Raw genomic sequence first — 6000 nt, 5'->3', positions numbered from 1 at the left:
CGGAGGGTGAGTCTCTACTCTTGTAGGAGAGAGTTGAGTTTGTGCATGCTTTTATTTATAATCTGCTGAGGTTTGCTGCACTTATTTTTTAAACTTTGGGCAAGCCCAATCTGACTGATGACGTACATAGTTTGAAAGCTGATCAGTACCAAACCTGACATGTATTGCTGAGTCCTGTTGGGGTTGGGTCTCATATGACCTTCCTACTGTTAGATCAATGTTAAACTGCTTCCTGCCTCTTTCTTCTTCCAATACTTATAACTACCTCTGAGGGGAGTGGGGAGCTCTTACAAAAGGTTGAAGAAAGTGAGCAAGGTCCCAAGGTGAAATGACGCATCTGCTCTAAAGTTGTCTATTTCAGTGTCATTTTTTTGTGCACAAGTAACAGGAATATATAAATAGTTATTAATCAGAAGCAAGTGCTTTGAGCAGGATAGTGTGACAACATAGTAATGACATCTCATTGTTATGAAACTGCTCCATGTGTATCCTGGAGTGGTCACCTGGTTCAGTGTGGTAGGATGAATTTAATGATGGATTCCTCATACCTGAATAAAAGCAAACTTTATTGTCCTGAAATAAGAGCCCCAAATGAATCTCCCAACTTTTTACTTGTTAATTTAATCAATATTCTGTTTTACAATGTGCATTCATCTCAACTACATTGCGTATACTGATAAACATACACCATCTATGTGAAATAGCCATTCAAATGCTCGGCAGCTTTCATTGTTACCATCTCACATTGATCTTCAATATCTGTTTCACAGCCTTCAGGCTTCAAGTCTGTTTCCTGTTCTTCCTCAATCACTGACTACTGTTTAATGCTGCCTAATTGTGCAGCATAGAAACACGCACTACACAATTCTTGCATGCACTAGGTATACATTGGATGTATATATTTCAATGCATGGAATTAGTGGAGACCAACGGCCTTCATAGTCATTGCACTTGTGAGGCTGTTGCAGCTACGTATGGCTGGCTGGTATGGATGAGAAGTGAACTAGTGTAAGATGCCATTGCAAAAGAAGTTAGTTCTTAAGCCCAGGATCCATGCCAAAGGATTGGGCTCCCTTATAATAATGCCTTGCCTAGTGCACTACCTCAAGGTAAAAGTGTCTTGGAAACTGGCAGGAAACCTAGCATTCAACATCAAGTAAAATTTCTCATGATCCATTTTGACTTGGACAATTCCTTTCCTTTAACAGGTAGATTCAGGGGACTTCCAGTAAGATGGCGATTGTTTAGCTGCTCCGAACTTTTGTTCCGTTACTGTCACTATCTTTGCACTAAATGTCTCCATTTTTTAAACCTTAGTTAGGAATTTTTTCGGTATCTCTTACTTGCCTGTGAATATATCTAACTTACAATGTCTAGCAAGAGTTCTAAATCCGGGAGAAAGGAAGCTACGGCTCTCTCAGACGAGACTCTGGTTGTGCTCGGAAAGCTCTGAGATGAAATTTTAAAGGAATTTAAAACCGCTTTCAAACAGTTAGAAGACAAACTGGATCGGATCAACAATAAAGTGGACAAACATGCTGAACACTTATCTCGCATCGATTCGACTTCTGAAGATTTAGAAAGTCGTGTTCGATACTTGGAGACTCTCTGTTCCAGCTTAGCGGGAAAATGGAACAAACTCCTTTCCAAAATGGTGGATCTCGAAAATCGCAGCAGATGCTGCAACCTCAGAATTCTTGGATTGCCAGAGGCGACCGAACAGGGATCAACCGTGAAGTTTTTCGCCGAGTTTCTCTGTGAAATATTCAGGAAAGATTTGCTTCCGAAGCCGCCCGAGCTCGAAAGGGCACACAGAGTTTACGTTGCCCCCGGAATTCTGGGCTCCCGTCCGCGACCAGTAATCTTGTGTTTCCATCAATATCAGGTAAAACACAGTCTGATTATGGAGGCACGTCGCAGGGGGTCTTTTCCTTTCCAGGATACAACCATTCGCTTTGTGGAAGATTTTGCACCCCAGACCTTAAAGATGCGCGCTGAGTTTAAAGGCGCAATGAAAGTGCTTTTTGATCGTGGTTTCAAACCTTCTCTTCGCAATCCTGCCGACCTACAAATCAAGCTTAATACCGGGAAATACAAGCGTTTCAAATCAGCGAAGGAAGCTGAAGCATTTGTGGCAAGTCTTCCGGCTATCCAGTCATCTTAGGAATCTGATCGGACCTCCTAAAATGGTAGATAAGTACTCCTCGTAGTAAAATTACTTTTTCTGGACTCAGACTTCACTTGAATCACTCAGACATTATTCATTGAAACTCTAAGGGCTGTTGACAATCTCTCCCGGGGTTTGGTGTGTGTGTAATCTATTTTTATTCTTGTATAACTTTACCTACAGAGTTCTACAACTAACTCTAACTTGTTTTGGAGGTTCGAAGTCTTTAGTGAAGGCCTCCCTGTTTGTTGGTTCACAGTTTAATTGCTGATTTATTTTCCCTTTTTTTAAATATTTATTTATTTTATCTTTTTTTCTTTTCTTCACCCCTTTTTTCTAATCTCTGAATGTTTCTCTCCCCTCTCTGTAAATGGTTGATAAATACTCGTCTTGAATTTATAATTTTCCCCTTCCTCTTCTTTTTTCTTTTTCTTTCTTACCTTTTTTTCCCTTTCTCTTACTTTATTCTTCTATAATTTTTCGCGGGTAGGTTAGTTTGGATTTTCTTCCGATTTTCTCTGTATTAAGTTTTATATTTCTGCAGAAGGTGTTCTAATCTGTAGTTATGTTTTCTAGTGCATAAACTAGTTACTATTTGCTATAGTATTTATACAGAACTGTTGTTAATGACACAGATCTGGAAGTTGTATTTGGGTTAATTTTTTTGGTAGAGCTAGCTACTTGTTTTGGTAGCCGTCTAGTTTTGGGTTGTGCGGGTGGGGTGGATTTTCCAGTTCCAACATCACTCACTGTATTTATTGTTTCTCTTTATTGCTCAGGACATGTTTATATTTTGACTTTACGAATCTATGTTTACTTCTCTGCTCCCAGACTGCTATTGTACTGCTTGACTTTTTATATGCCTGCTGCCTTTTATGCATTAGTAATTGATAATGGCTAGTGCACTTAAATTCGTGAGCTGGAATGTAAAGGGATTGAATCACCCTGTTAAAAGGAGGAAGGTATTCTCACATATCAAACAACTCAAAGCTGACATTGCTTTCCTTCAAGAAACTCATATTCGTTGTTTTGATAACTCCCGGCTTCTGTCAAAGTGGGCGGGTCAGCATTTTCATTCATCCTTTGCCGCTAAAGCTAGGGGAGTCTCCATTCTTATTAACTGAAATATTCCTTTTGAACTCCATAATAAAATATCTGATACAAATGGCCGTTTTATTATTGTTTCTGGTAAACTATATAACACTAAAGTTGCACTAGCAAACCTGTATGCTCCCAACTTTGATGATGTTAATTTTTTTGAATAGTTTTTTTCCTCACTACCAGACTTAAACTCATACTCTCTTATACTGGGTGGTGACTTCAACTGTTGGTTGGATCCTAAACTGGACCGATCGTCCTCTGTTACCAGATCACCTACTAAATCTGCCTTAGCTATTCAATCGTTTCTCTCTAATTTTGGTATCTCTGATATATGGCGTTTCCTCCATCCTACAGAGAGAGATTATACTTTTTTCTCACATGTTCACCATACCTTCACTAGAATTGACTATTTCTTACTCGATAACCAACTTATTCCATTTGCCCACTCTTGTGACTATCAGAGTATACTGATTTCTGACCATGCCCCAATTACCCTCTCTCTGAACTTTCCTGGTCTCCCTCAGAGGAATAAACACTGGCGGTTTGATTCAACTTTATTATCGGATGATGATTTCGTAAAATTTATTAAGGATCAGATAACCTTTTATTTTAACACTAATACATCACCTGAAGTGCCATCCCAGATTGTCTGGGATGCCATGAAAGCATATCTGAGGGGTCAAATAATCTCTTACACAGCAAATCTCAACAGAAGATCCCGTGCAGATCGAGCAGACCTCATTAACCAGATTAAAGATTTGGATCAAATATATGCCCAAACTAAGAACCCTGAATTATACAAGAAGCATGTTGAACTCCAAACTAAATTTAACCTTCTGTCCACTCAACCTGTCGAACGCCAACTTCTCGAAAGCAAGAGTCGCTTTTACATTCATGGGGATAAGTCTGGTAAATTCCTAGCCAATAAGCTGAGGCGTTCCAAAGCCAAACAACATATTACAAAGATCCGGAAGGAGAACGGAGACCTTACATCGGATCATTTAGAAATTGATGACGCATTTAAAAATTTTTATTCTCTGCTTTATTCCTCTGAATCTCTGAATGACAATATCTCTGTGGATCAATTTTTACAGAATCTGAATATCCCCTCACTTTCATCTGATTTCAAAGCCAAACTCAATGCGCCTATATCAGCAGAAGAAATATCTTTTGCAATTTCTGCACTGTCCTCAGGGAAATCTCCTGAACCTGATGGGTTCCCTGTGGAATTTTATAAATCATTCTCCTCACTTCTTTCTCCTCAGTTACTTTCAGTATTATCTGACTCGTTTAACTACGGCAAATTGCCACCCTCTTTCAATGAGGCATCTATTATTCTTCTTTTAAAAAAGGGCAAAGACCCAACAGAGTGTTCCTCGTACAGGCCGATCTCTCTGCTCAATGTTGATGTAAAGATCTTAGCTAAAGTGTTGGCTCATAGATTAGAAACCGTTATTCCCTCCATTATCTCTGATGACCAAACAGGCTTTATTAAAAACCGTCTCCCTTTTTTTAACATTCGGCGTCTATTTAATATTTTATACTCAGCTCCAACTGGGACTCCTGAATGTGTTATCTCCCTTGATGCGGAGAAAGCATTTGATCGTATAGAGTGGAACTACCTTTTTGCAGTCTTAGAAAAATTTGACCTCGGCCAAAGTTTCATCTCTTGGATCCAATTGCTGTACCTGTGTCCTACTGCTTCTGTTTTAACTAATTTTCAGAAATCCCAAGTATTTAATCTCAAACGTGGCACCCGTCAGGGATGCCCCTTAAGTCCCTTTCTCTTTGATTTGGCTATAGAACCTCTGGCGATAGCATTTCGAAATTGTCCTGAATTGACCGGGATTTGGAGAGGGGGTGTTGAGCATAAAGTTTCTCTCTATGCTGATGACTTATTTCTCTTTCTCTCAAATCCCTCTACATCCTTACCTCTAATGTTTTCACTTCTTGACCAGTTTAGCCAGATCTCTGGCTATAAACTCAATTTACATAAGAGTGAACTTTTCCCAATTAATAAAGAAGCACAAGAACTAATATTTTGTGATCTCCCTTTTAAAGTAGACCATAATCAATTTACTTATCTTGGAATTACAGTCACAAGGAAGTTTAAAGATCTCTTTCGTGAAAACTTTGTCAATCTTTCATATGCTATAAAACAGAGTCTGGTACAATGGTCACCTCTATCTATGTCTTTGGTAGGTTGTATTAATGTAGTTAAAATGTATGTTCTCCCCAAATTTTTATACTTATTTCAATCTATCCCAATTTTTATTCCTAAATCTTTTTTTGATTCCTTAGACTCTATTATTTTGTCATATCTGTGGCAGAATAAGCACTCTAGAATTAATAAAATCCACCTCCAAAAATCTAAAAAAGAGGGTGGCATGGCTTTACCTAACTTTCGCTTATATTACTGGGCAGCTAATATACGTTGTGCTGCCTTCTGGTCTTTCTTCCACGGTCAACCCAAGTGCCCTAACTGGGTGGCAATGGAGTTGAGCTCCACTAAAGAATTATCTATATCTGCACTTCTTGGCTCTGCACTCCCTAATAGTCTGCCCAGATCAATAGCTAATCCTCTTGTTAGACACACTTTGCGTATATGGGCTCAGTTCAGGAAATGCTATGGTTTCCAAGGGTTTTCCTTTTCTAGCCCTGTCACACATAATCACCTTTTTTTACCTACTACGTACGATTCAGCATTCCATGTTTGGTACAGGAAGGGCATT

This window comes from Hemitrygon akajei, chromosome 13, assembly GCF_048418815.1.
Source record: "Hemitrygon akajei chromosome 13, sHemAka1.3, whole genome shotgun sequence".
Classification (NCBI taxonomy): domain Eukaryota; kingdom Metazoa; phylum Chordata; class Chondrichthyes; order Myliobatiformes; family Dasyatidae; genus Hemitrygon; species Hemitrygon akajei.
The sequence above is the reverse complement of the archived record's forward strand: the minus strand, read 5'-3'. Positions refer to the sequence as shown.